The sequence below is a fragment of the Apis mellifera genome, linkage group LG2, assembly GCF_003254395.2.
Source record: "Apis mellifera strain DH4 linkage group LG2, Amel_HAv3.1, whole genome shotgun sequence".
Taxonomy (NCBI): domain Eukaryota; kingdom Metazoa; phylum Arthropoda; class Insecta; order Hymenoptera; family Apidae; genus Apis; species Apis mellifera.
The window spans coordinates 10,773,723-10,787,446 of NC_037639.1; the positions used below are offsets into that span (position 1 = coordinate 10,773,723).

Here is a 13,724-nt window from a genome sequence, read left to right on the forward strand (position 1 = left end):
GTCAGCCCGTTTCGTTTTGCCCCGTGCCGTTTCTCTCTTTATCTTTCTCTTTCTCTCTCTGGAGAAACGATCAAAAGGAAAGGATTCGAAACTCCTGTGGTAACCGACGAATCTCTCTTTCTCTCTCTCTTATTCTCGTCGTCTCCTCTCTTCGACCGAAATTTGTCGATCCGAACGTGACGAGGAGGCGTGACAAAATGCGCCTCGATGGATCGTCTCTCTCTCTTTCTCTCTCTCCCTCTCTCTCTCTCTCTCTTCCCCAGCTTTGAGATACTGTGCCTCGTTTTATTGTTCCCGGAGACGAGAAATGAAAGAAGAAGGTGTCGGGGGAATGCGTGAGGTGAGGTTCTCGGAATCTTTTATCGATGCATTTTATGAAGAAGAAATCGATACCGTCGTGGATGGTTTTTCAGAAGCGAAGGGAAGAAGCGTTTAGGAGAGTTGCGGAGAGATTTGGCTCTCGTTTAACTCCTCGCATCGTGAGATATATTACGTACGCCATTTCTATCTCGCAATTTTATCTTGGAATCTGAAGAATCCGATGGAAGAATTAGTATTTGATTTTATTAAGAAATTTTTGTATAAATCAAAGAAAAAGGAAAAAAGAAAAATTATTCGAAAACACGAGATTTATAAAAGCGAGATTTTCAACTGTTGGAAATATGTTACAAAGAAGAGATACAAAGAACAAACGACGATGGAATATCAAAGTATTCCGAGTAACGATTACGAGGAGGTAAGTTTGCGTGGACTTCCTAGGAAATTCTCGTGTAGCCGCAAACGGCCCGTTGAAACGTCATTAACAGGGTAACACGTGGGAAGAGAAAGAGAGAAAGAGGGAAGAAAGAGAGAGAGAGAAGCGGTTCGTTTTACGGTGAAGTTGCGCGATGGCCATTAAAAAATCGAGCATGGGGCCCTGCTTAACGGCCGTTTAAACGCGCATAACTCGAAAGCTTCCTCCACTCCTCTGTAAATCGATGCCTGTCAGTCTGACGAATACGCCCTGTACAAAGAATATACTTGTAAACTTCTACGACCGCGTTAATGTACTTTTTACGCCTCCGCCGATGGTCCACCCGGTTTATGCCGGCGACCAACGTCGTTTCCATTCCGTCACGAACCTTGGATTTGCTTAACCGACGATTGTATCGGCCCGTGTTACGCCCCGAGCAGCCGCTCCTTATAACCGACGATAAACATTGTGCGTGTGAAATCTGTGTAAAAATTGTGCCGGTTTAGTGCCGGTTCCGTTCGACGCCAAGTTCAAGTTTTACTACAGCTTCGAGCTGGACTCGATTTATATACCACGCTGACGATCGATGTTAAGATGTTTCTGGGTTTTCCGTGAAGATGTTCTCTCTCTTCCCTTTTTCTTCTGAAATTGCCGCGACGCGGCAAGCAGCGTAATCGTATAATAAAACTGGTTCTCGATATAGATAAGATGTAATTCCTGTCACGATTTCGTGTCACGCGGTGTCTCGTTCGTCGTATTTGAACCCATTTCGAAGGATTGAGCGAAGATCCGTTGCACGATTTCAACAACTCCTCGATTCAATTACGTATTCATATACCGATCTTCGAATTTTCTTTCGAGATCGACAAATCCTTCCCTTATTAAATTTATTAAACTCTGATAAAGATATAATTCGATGCAACAACTCGAAATCCGTAGATCTCGATTGAAATTCGGGGGAGAATACGAAGAAAAAAGAAAAAATGAAGCATGACAGTTTCCCCTCCATAAATCTCACGCGCAAAAACCGATTCGAACAAGTTACCAAACGCAATCACATCCCAATCATTTTTTTCAAAACGCTGCTCCCGGAACCGGGCGGGGAGCGGACCGCAACCAGGCCAAGAACAAAGTTGCTCCCAGAGAAAAAAGCAATTCGGTAAATTCGGTAGCCGTGCAGTTGTACGGACATGCAGTTGTAAATCTGAGAGCGGCGTGTTGACGGCGGTGTTCTCTCTCTCCTTTTCTTCTTTTTTTTTCTTCTTATACTCGAAACGGGTTGCGCCGCCTCTCCCCGCGCGAAATTGACTGCGACGGTTGTTATCGAATAAAATGGAAGCGGATTCTAAATAAAAAGTCCTCGTAATAACGATCATCTATCGTTTACGTTACGCGAGAAATATGGAAGATGGGGGAGGAATTTTTTCTTCTTTCAACAAATTGGATGTTAATTCTTCTGTATCGATGGATTTATCGTAACCGAGTTGTGAATGAAGTATATGTAAGTACGGCTATCGTGCGTGAGATCGTCGTTCGCTGATGGCTTGCCGATGCGTAATGATGATTACAGGTAGGATATTCTGACTTTCACCCGTTGTTGATTCTTAATAGCTTGTTACGAGTGGATATAAAACGAAAACAAATGTCAAATGTTATACATTGTAAACGATAAATTGCTTAAACGAGCAATTAAAGATTTAGAATAAAATAATTTAACGTTCGTAAAATACAGGAAAATTGACTTTACTTTGACTCGTAATTAAAAGATTCTTATTCTTCGATGTACGAAATTCAATTATAAATATCAGATATCGATATTTATTTAAATTTTTCGAAATCTTTGTCGAAGGAAAAGTTAATTTGGATGAAATTTTTGTATTTTTTTTAATCCACTATATCCGGAGCGATACAAATATACATCGAAGACAACATAATCGAGAGCTACTTCTCATTTTCCCTTAATGGACGTTCCATTGAGAATGAAAGTCGCTCCCTAACGAAGTGTCCACCGGCGGAAAATCAATCTTCAAGAGCAACTGACAAATGGACTGGTTCGTTCCAGTTAACCAGCTCGTCGTTTTGCGATAACTACAAAGTCCTTAGTACAAACTACAAACTAGGGAATTACAAAGAGCAAAGAAGAAACGATCGTTGAATCGGCCAGCTTGCGAAATGCAAGAAGGACCCAAATGGAAATAGCGTGTCGTAGGAAAAGAAAATGGAAAAAAACGTCGCGGAAACTCCATTTTCCGTTCATACCATTTCGTTTCGTTGCGAAAACGATCCACGCGTCGCGAAGAAATCTTCCCAGGCTTCTCTTTCGAGAAGGATATACGTCCCGTCCGACGAAGTGTCTCTTCCATTCTCACGGAAGAGGAAAGTGCGTGATTATGTCGGCGGCGCAGGTGCGCGCCGGTGCATCACGTAGCCGCCAAAACTGTAATCGTCCAATCGCTCGATTGTTGAATCACGCCGGGTGAGATTGAGTTTTACTTAGAGAAACGATGCGACGATACAATGTTTCCCTTTGCCCGCGGAGGGAGAGGAGGATCGAGTTTTACTTAAGACAAATGACGCAATTCGAGTCCCGGGGCTTCCGCGTTCCCATTCCTCTCTGGAATGGCCTTCCAGAGATTCCAAACGATAACAAAAGAAGCGTGGAATACTTCTCCAGATGGATCTCTAGATTTACTCTCTCTTTTCCTCCGACGAATTAAAATTAATCAAGCATCCGACGATAACAAAACTTGAAAAATGAAAAAGCTGGGTGTCGTGAATCCTAACGGAGAGACAGAGACCATAATAGAGACAGTTCTCTTCCCGGAATCCAGGGCAGAAACATAGGCTTGATAACGCGATCGTTGCACCGGCAAGATCGGTTAAAGTGTAAACGCAGCGGGTTTTGATAACAGGTCCAAAGCACGCGGCCCTCCTGGTTCGCGCTTAGCCAGCCAGTAAGGCAATGGACCAAGGTAATCGTCCCGGCCGCGGCCAGTTATCCCGCGAGATGTTTGACTTGATCTATGGAGTCACGTAGCTGGATCAATATTCCGTGTACGTGTTCGAATGCGTGCAAATACTGGTAGCCCGTGTTAGATACGCGTCTTTCTCGCCGTTCCCTCTTACCCACCACCGTACACGCACACTCTCTCTCTCTCTCCCTCCTCTTCACAGCACGATTCTACACCTCTTCTGTCCTTCTCTTCCCCGTGTGGTCTCGTGAGCATGGAGAATGCGTACGTACTACGTGTCTAATTAGCGAAGCAAACAGTGTAGTTTCTAGGTAGCAAATGGTAGGTACACAGAGGAGCACCGAGCAATCCTCGCGTGGATGGGGGGGGGCGATCACCGTCGGCCGAAAGTCGACTTCTCCAAGGAGGATCTCGATCGATCTAACCTCGGGCTATCGGATCGATGATGCCCGATTAATCGCCGGTTAATTGGATCAAGGTAAATCGTGGAACGGTATATATATATATATATATATATGCTTGTTAACCGATGGAATTACGCGGTGGTGGAAACGGGGAACGGTTGCGTTGCGGATAGAAATGTCAGGTTGTCGGATTTTATGGTACGGTACCCGGCGTACGATCGTAAAGAGACTACCGTAAGAGAGTATAAGGCTGGGTAATTACGATCGCGCGGGCTGCTCCACCACCGGCTTGTCTAGTATCTAAATATCGGAATCTTATTGAGCAATAAGACTGGTGAGTGACCTGGTTTCCTCGAGGTTGATAAGCTTGACCGATCCTCGTTATTGCGAGGTTGGTCGTATTCAGATGTGTGCGATTTTCTTTGAACGCTGTCCGTTGAACAAAAATGGGAGAAGCATGGGTTAACGGGTTGCCGCTTCTGTTTCTTCTGGGAGGAAGCTGGACGAAAAAAAAAAAATCCCCCCCGACCCAAGACGAATGATCGCCGCGGTGCAACGATCGTGGTTCCGCGCAAAACAACGCGTTTTCCCCTCGAGTACCCGCGTCTTCTCTCGATCTAACGAGTATATAAAACACGACGAGAGAGAGAGAGAGGGAAGGAAGGAGGAGAGGATGAGGTTTCCTCGCTTAGCCGCGGTCGGATATTAATTCCCGTTCGCGCGGATCGCGCGAGTAGCCGGCGGCTAGAGGGCCTCCTCTCGCGAAACGAGTTACTAATAACCGATAGCATCGCCTCTGCCTCGCCTTCTCGTCCCGTCCCTTTCCCTCTTCCCGTCCGAAACTGTGGCGCGGAGCGAGGGCGCACGTGGATTAATCGAGCGGCGGCGACGAGGGGAAGCAATCTTGCGCCCGGTCCCTCTGACGTCTCACCAATCTGCGTTTACACCGTGTAACGGTAGCGTTCTGGAAATGAACGGGGGGACGGGAGGAGGATGGAGAAAAAGAGGAATGAAAGGGAAGGGAGGAGGAGGAGGAGAAAGAAGAAGAAGAAGAAGTTTGGCGTGGTGGGGAAGAAAATGAAAAGAAGAAGAAGAGGAGGAGGAGGAGGACGACAACGACGTGGATGACGATGATGATGCAGGGCCCTCGAGCACGCAGCTGGCTGGCTGGCTGGCTGGCTGGTCGTGTCTCGTGCATTATGCCATCGTGTAATGCCTATCTCATCCAAGGCCAGTTGTACTACAGTCCTCGGCTGTATAGCGCGTATATCGCAACGGAAAATAAATGGTTGCGCAACCGCTCTCCGTGGCCGAGACAGGCGATAGAGCGCGAGGGTGCTGCTACGCGCCTGAGCCGCCGCGGTGGCATAAAATTATTGCCTCGTTTATTCCAGGCAATGATCTCATTGCCGGCTCTACGCCTGATATCGGGGCGTCGATCAAGGGGAAGGGGGAGACCTGGTCGATCAGCAGAGGAAGGATTTTCGCCGTGTTTTCTCCTTCGAAAATTATCGCCGGATAAGATGGCAGATTTCTCGACTTGGCCCGTTTCTCGCTCGAAGGAGATCATTTCGCCTCGATAAACCTGTAATTTCTTCGCTCGATCGCTACGCCTCGTCACTACTGGGTTGTCCCAGTTCCAGAAAAGACAAAACGCGCGATTCGAGGGAAAATGATGGGCGAGGAATATCGAGATGCACGCGTACAATACTTTGTATCGATTTGTATTGATATTTTGATTGCAAGTGTTCGATACCCTCGTTATTACCTTGATATTCGCCGTTCGAAGAGAGACAGAGAAAAGAAGAAAGAGAAGGGAGAAGAAAGAAGAGAGAAGGAAATTAGACGAGGAACGAGTCTGGAATAAACGAGTATCGTCCATCTTTTCGAAATGCCCATTTCGTATACATTGGAAATATACAAAAAGCTCGTTAAGTCGCGAGGCGTGTACGCGTCGCCTCCCGCGGGGAACTGGTGGCCGCAGACCCTTAAATTCGGAGTCACGTATAAACGGGCGAACGGAGGAAGAAGCAGTGAGAGTTGGGTATAAATATACCGCGAACGGGTCCCTTCTCGAACCAGAACCTTAGCAATAAGAGGAAAAAGAGAGAGAGAGAGAAAGAGAGAGGGGGAGGAGGAGAGAAAAAAAGGAGAGGAAAAGGAGGGGGCAGAAGAAGAAGCGAGGAAATAAGAGGAAACAAAAGTATATCGGAGAACCGGCTCATCAGCTGGCCGAACTGGTCTGTTGTGTCGGGGTCTCGCTCTCTCCCGATCGGACGGCTCCTTCCTTCTCTCTTCGTCACCGAGAGATTGTTACTGGCCTGAATTTTATTCGGAATACGGGCGAGCAGCTTGGCCGGATCGTGGCCGCGTATCGATTTTACCCGACGATGCGTCTCGCGCGTAAAAACGACCATTGATTTCCTCGATCCTCGATCGAACTCGCCTATCGTTCCTCCATCCTTCTTCTTTCACGCCCCGTGCAATAATCGTTTATAACGGGCTTGCCTTAATCCATGCTGGAACGATCGTTCGCGTTTTCGTACGATTGACTCGTATTGACTCGATCGATACTTTGCAAAGACAGGGATACAAAGATACAAAGAGATAGAGAGAGAGAGCGATAAACGATAACGTTGAACAGAATTATTATTATATCGTAATCGCGAAAAATAGATTATAAATCGTGGCCAAGGATAACCGATGTCCTGCCCCTTGTTTCCCAGAAATAACGCCTTCTTCCCGTGACACGCGAACGAGCGAGCGTGCAAAGCGAGCGGATCGAAAGGATGATGGTGCGCGCGACGTCATCGCGACGCGGAAGGAGGAGATCCTTCCAGGACGGCGAGCGAGTAAAAAAGACTCGGTTCCAGGCACAATAGACCGTTCCTCAACTTAAGAGATCTTAGGAGATCGCATCAACCGGAGTTGGAACACCCAGTGTATTAGAGGAGACGCCAGCAGCCTCCTAGTGGCTTGATCGAGGCTTCCGTGGCGATGCACGGTTTCTTCCTTTATACAGTCCTTCCTTTCCTTCACCGGCCCCCCGAGCCTTAGGGCCCGGCCGAGAGAGCAAGAGGGAAGAATCGTATATATACCCGTCTCGATCATCTCCATCCAACGTTCTTCCTTTTCTTTTCCCTCCTCCCTCGTCTCTCTTTCGCTCCGCGTCGCCATTTTTTTTTCTTTTAATTCTTTTCCATTTTTTTATTTCTCTCTCTCCCCTCCCCCTCCCCTCCCTCCTCCCTCGGCCGTTCGTCTCGCTCTTTCTGCTCTTCCCGATAGCGGCCGTCCGTTCGTCCCTTTCGTATCCTTTTCGTCTCTCCTTCCATACCCGGGGTCCCTCGCAGAGAGCACGCTCGCCTCTACCACCACCTCTCCCTCCGCTCTGTCCTCTGCTCTCCTTTTCCCCGCGTTAGTAGGAAAGCCAAGTGGTCCTTTTGCTCGATGCTGGCGCGCGCGGCCGGGAGGCATATAATTTTCTCGGTGTTTTTATTGCGGGGTAACTTGTCTTCAGGTGAGCCGGTCGAGGTGGAGGTGGCAGAGGCCGCGAAGGTAGAGTACTACAGGCACAGCTAACGCGCAGTAGCTTTGCTCCCTCCCTCTTGGCCTCCCTCTCTCCGTCTCCTCCTCTTTACACTCCTCTCGCTTCCTTCGCCTCCTCGTCCGTTTCCCTCTCTCTTTCTGTATATACATATTTATCCCGCTTTCGCTCGCGATCCTATCTCTCTCTTTCTCTCTCTCGACTCGCTTTCTTCTCTCCTCTTCTCCCGCGCTTCGTTTCGTCTCCGTCCGTCTTTCTCCTTCTAGGCGCAAACATCACCACCTCTCCTCCTCCTCCTCCTCCTCCTTCTCCGTTTCTCCTTTCTTCCGAAGCGAGCGTACGGTCCCTCGAGCGTACGGCGGCAGCAGCAGCAGCAGCAGCAGCGGCAACGGCAGCAGCATCCTTCGAAGCGCAAGGATTTTGACCCTTGTTTCGTGTTGCTTGCGTTTCGCCGTAACTTTACTGACTTTGTTTTTCGCCTGCGGGACGCGCACGAGGAAGCAGGAGGGCGAGAGAAGGAGGGAGATAAGGTTGATAAACCGCGCGCGGGGCCGGCTCCGCGCGTCCTCCTTTCTTCTTCTTCTTCTCCCTCCCTCTCCCTCCCTCTCCGCCCTTGTGTCGTCCTCTTCTTCTTCTTCTTCTTCGTCTTCTTCGTCTTCTTCTTTCCGGAGCCGGACTAAGAACCGGCCGGTTACGAATTCGCGTATCTTCCCTTCTATTTCTGGCTACCCACGCTCCGGCCCGCCTCGAAAAGCTTCGTAGGTCGTGATCCGACACCATCCACTCTTTTGTCGTCCTTTCTTCCGTTTCCTATTTCCTATTATCATTTCCAATCTCTTTCTTTCTTTTTCCTTTGAAACAGTATTTTTTTCCTTTTTCCATTTTTTAATTACATCCAATACACGGATCGCTCTATTCGCTTCGAGGATCGCTCGTCCCTCTTCGCGGTCTCTCGCACCGATACCGTTCGATTATCTCGGCCCGCATCGGCGTTCCATAATCGATGGCCGTTGCGATTAATAACGTACGGTAGCGCGGAAGCATAATTCGTTCCACGTTCGTCTCTTTCTCGATCCGGTAACGCGATTACGCGAATATTCAAACGCGTATTCTCGCATCTCGATTCCGTTTTCCCGATCAACAACCTCCTCGTCGTTGCAACCTCGACTTGCCAACTTGTCATTCGCTCGTACGTGGATCGTTCCCTTTCCCTCTCGCGAATGCCTGCACACGCTCTAATCACGGGATCAAACTTCGAAACCCTAAACCTATACCGATTCCTACCAATTATCCGCTAGTGGTAGGAACGTAGAATATTCGAGGCGAGCCGTAGAATTCCCCGCTGCACGTCAGTCACGACAGCGACGTCTTAAACGTGCCGCGGCGGCCGTCTGCGTAATTAGGCGATCGAGCCGCGCACCTGTGCACTCCCATGACGTGTCTCTCTCTCTCTCTCTCTCTCTCTCTCTCTCGTGCGCGCGCGGAACAATCGAAACGGTGGAGGGGAAAAAGGAAAAAAGGAAAAGAAAAAAGGGGGGAAAAAAATCTTCGGCTCGATTTGTCAATACAGGATCTCGACGGAGATTAGTCACGCGCGGCCGTAATACCTTGCGAACACGGGCCGCCTCGCCTCGGTATCCGTCGGGGATAGATTAGTCGATCGAAATCCGCTCGTCTTCGACTCCTGTCCTCGGGGATCCGGGGCAAACGATGGCGAGAGTTACTCTCGTACACGGGATTGATACGAATGCGATACCGTCGAATTTTGGTCGAATTTGGATGAGAAAATATGGAATGGCCGATGACGTAGGTATTGCAAGTTTGTATTACAATTTTGAATACGATCGTGGAAGCGTCGATTGTACAAATGTAAATTGTACAATTTTGATACGCAGGGTTACAACATGAGAATTGAGAGTTTTATTCGAATTAGATATTTCGTAGAAGCGAATCAAATTAAGGATCGATGATGAGAGTTATAGGAGGATTCTTTGATGACTTTTTTAAAGAATTCGCCAGATACGATATTGCGGATCAAAGTGCATTTATGTAGAGAGTTATTTCGTTCGCACGTGTCGCGACTCGAATCTCGAGCAGACTTCTAAAAACTGGGACACCATTGTATCATCCGAGCTCCTGTTGCACTTGTAGCTACTTAACCGCGGCGTGTTCAGACAATCCAGGCGAACTGTCTCGTGTTCCCACGAGCCCTCTCCTCGAGATCCTCTCGAAACTACTCGTGCCAGCCTCGATTAGCCTCTATCCACGCGAACCATCATCCTCCCAACCATCGTCCAAAATAACGATTTTCCCATCGTCGAAACGAAATTCCCTCGTGCATCCATCCGAAAAGTGAATCACAACGCTCTGCATTTCCTCCCGAGATCTTTAAAAAGTCTTTTTCGTGTCATTGTCGGGCGTTAATTAAGAAATATTCACGAGCTAAGGCATCTCTATATTTATCCAAAAGAATAAATCATCGACAATATCGATAATTTTCTTTCAAAATCTTTAAAAGATTTCTCGTCGATTGTTGATCGATTAATTAAATCACGCATACAAAGGGATTCCAATTTGACGACCAAGACTCCGTCCAGACCTTCCTTTCCTCTGACGATCAAAATCGCGTTTCCTCCGATCGATAGCCAAGGTTCCAATCCCCTCAATGCCAAGCTCCTCAACGTTGAAGCTCCCGTTTCCCTCCGTGTCCATCTCCGTTCCAAGTCTCGAGCGTGGCCGGTAGCAGTGCCGAGTAACGCGTCTACTCGCGTAGCATATTATTAGCAAGCATCCCCGATCGACCCTGTAGGCTACCGTGCACAGCCATCCGTCTCCTTCCCACTCCCCTCCTTCCCCTCCTTCCCCCGAACGTCCACCAATGTTCCGAGGAGTCGAAGAAATAGATAAATAGATAAACGGACGGGCAGGTAGACTCGGATCGAAAGAGGCAGGAGGAGAGGGAAGGACAGGGAGGTGGACACGGGGAGTGGGAAGAGGGAAGCGTTTAACGCGTAGGTGCCACGAAGAGGCCGATTCCGGCCGTCCTGTGCACACGTGCAACTGGAAGCACGGCTTCGGTTGCCGGGTTCAAGAGGCGGGAGGAGGGAGGGAGAGGCAGAGAGGTTTATTGTTGATCGCTAATTATCTTAGCCGGCAATTACGTACAATTATCCGACACGCAGTGCGCGGTAGTGGCTGTGCGGCGTTTCGCGATATTGCGCGGCGTATACGCACGAACTTTTCTCTCGGCTGTACGTGTACACGTACATGCGTGTATATGCGTGTGTGTTGCGTGTGCTGCGCTGCCCGTGGAGAGCGCAGAGGGGAGGGGAGAGAGAGAAACCGGTGTACCCGACAGCGTGACGCCGACCGTAGATGCTCCTTCTCCTTTTTTCTCGCCTCTCCCTCTTCCTTCGCCTTTCGTTCGGCTTCCCCGATCCTTCCCCTCCCTCCCTTTCCCCTCCATTCCCCATCCGCGCAAAGCGTGCCTCCTCGCCGTCTCTTTATCTCTCCTTCCCCTCCCGTCTCCCCGCTCCCTTTCTCTTCTCGTCTATCCAGAGATCGCGCGCTCGCATCACGGGATCATTCGCTGCGAGGTTGTGCAGCGGCCCGCTATCACGGCTCGATCTGCTCGCGGCCTTTATCTCGACGACGCTCTGCACGCTCGGTAGCGAACGTAACTGTCGATCGAGAATCTTCGATCATCGAGAGATCCGTCGGAGTGACGGACTAAGAGAAAGGGAGGAAGGAAGATTTCGATAATTCGTATATATATATATTTGTTGAAACAAAGAATAGATCAATCATCTCTTTCGCGAGCTTGTCGTTTATCATTATATCCGCGATAACGAGTTGTTGTTTGCGGCTTCATCGTTTATTTCCTCTCACGTAATACAGTTGATGTTGAGCGTTTCCAGATTTCTCTCAACGGAAGAGAAAGACGTTTCTCGACCCGGGTATCAATCATTTTTGTCATCCTCTACGACGACGACAGTCTAGAACGAGTCACGTACATCGCGAAGCATCAGTTCCTCTTTCTTCTTTCTTTCGCAAAAATCTTCCTTCTTCGCGACAACTTCGCATCAACGTTTTTCGCGGCCGATCCACGCTTCATCGATCCGCTCGATTAGCTTTCTTCGGCCGGAGGAATCATTATGATCGGCTGGGTTTCGTCGCGGCGGCGTGACGTATCGAGAGGCGCGTGACGACTCGGCGTAACGGTACCTCGCGACGAGCTTCCAACCTCGCGTCACGTATACGCGTCGCGCGTACGCTCCTCGATTGTCTTTCCTTTCGAGGAGCGAGAGCCTCTTCCCTTCGCAGCGAGCGAAGGGCGCGAACTGGGATTCGCGCGCAAAAAAAAAGGGATTTTGAATGTTTTTAGAAAAACATTGGTCGAAACGGATAAAAGAATCGAAAGGAAACGAAGTATCCTGCATTGCGTCGTTCGAGGCGACAACATTCGAGTCGAACGAGGGGAGGAATCGAAGGGGAAGTTTGTCGTTATTTTCCTCGGTGGGAACCGTGCGCATCAACTGTCGAACTCGGGATGTTTCGTTTGATTTATTAACGAGTTAACTCGCTTTAGTATTCGGAGCAGAGTTATCGAGTTACGATGCACGGTTGAGGAAGCGGACAATTACGTGACATAGGATACGACGTGATGAGTTTTCGTGATCGATCCGCTTCTTCGATTCGGTAATGTGTAAACGGGCTAATGGCGATCCCTTATATCTCTTATGCAAACGTTTCTTCTAACGTTTCGACTCTATTAAAAGTAAGAGTTGCGATAATGACATCTTGCCATCGAAAGGATTGTATTTAAAATTGATCGGGACGCAAACGAGAGATTATTTACAATCACTCGTACAACTTCTACCTCGAGAGCATTCCTCTCGCGTAATTACAAAGATACAAATTTTTATCCTCGATCGAAAATATTAATGCAATCCGACTCCGGGCAAAAGATAGCATTCCACTTTGCATTATCATCCGGGGGAAGCTTAAAACATCGTATCCGATCGAAAAATTTTCCACTCGAGTATTCTCTTAAGTACCATCGCGATCGAGCCATACTCTTAATACTCGTACGATAATGCGCACGGTTCGAATCCGTGGCTCGAGCAACGTGGCGCGTCGCCTTCCCCCGATTCGTGTACCGCGGCATCCGACGATTCGGCATCATCAAGTTGGAACTTCTCGATGGCTTTACGAGGTTCATTATCCTAATGCAGTGGCCCGGTGGAAACAGGATTTCACGATGCACCGAGGTGAACCGAGGGTCAACGATGCACGGGGATAATCCTCGATGCAATCCACTTTGGCTGCCCATCGCAGCCAGAGCTTCGGGACTTGGACAGTTTCGAGAAATAAAGTGCGTGCACGCGCGAACAAGGGAGCGAATTTCCATCCAAACTCTCTAATAAGATACTCGAACGCGAGCGTTTTCAGATGTCCAACCCTCGGAAATGCAAACTGACCGTTTCTGAATGTTTCCTTTTCGAATGTTCGCGCGATGTGGACTCGCGTTCTTTGTTCGTTATACGTTGCTCTCTTTTTCCTAAAGACGAGAGGAAACTTTTATAGAAATTTTCTGTAGGAGAATGGAAAGTAAACGGTGCGGAGGTGGTGGTCGAGAAGAAGAGTGGAAGAATGGATACGAGGAGGTGGATCGAAGAGGGTGGATGCTTTTGGAAAGCCCGATGATGCGTTCCTAGAGGAGTGGTTCGCCATTATGGTCACTGGCGGATGTTAAAAGGTGGTTTCGGCGGTTGAAAACGTTCCCCCTCCCGTGGAATATGGCCGAGCGAATTCCGCGCTCGGTGTATGACTTCCAGGGTAAACAGCGGAGAGAAGAAACAGACGGAGAAAAAGGGGGAGGTGCGAGGAAAGATATACAGAAAGAAACATGGACGTTTGTATAAACATCGTTTACGATCGCTAAAGGAAAGGAAAGGAAAGAAACGTGGGAAAGGGAAGCGAATATTCGAGAGGGTTCGATTTAATTTTACGCTAAAATTATAAACGTTCATTTGAATTTACATTCGTTATTATTCCGATTAGTTACTATT

General features: G+C 48.5%; 1 protein-coding gene across 11 annotated transcripts in view; it reads right to left on the reverse strand.

The window, feature by feature from the left end:
* The window catches only part of LOC100577827, an 80,705-nt gene that overhangs the window by 45,601 nt on the left and 21,380 nt on the right, over positions 1–13,724 (reverse strand). The window lies entirely within an intron of this gene.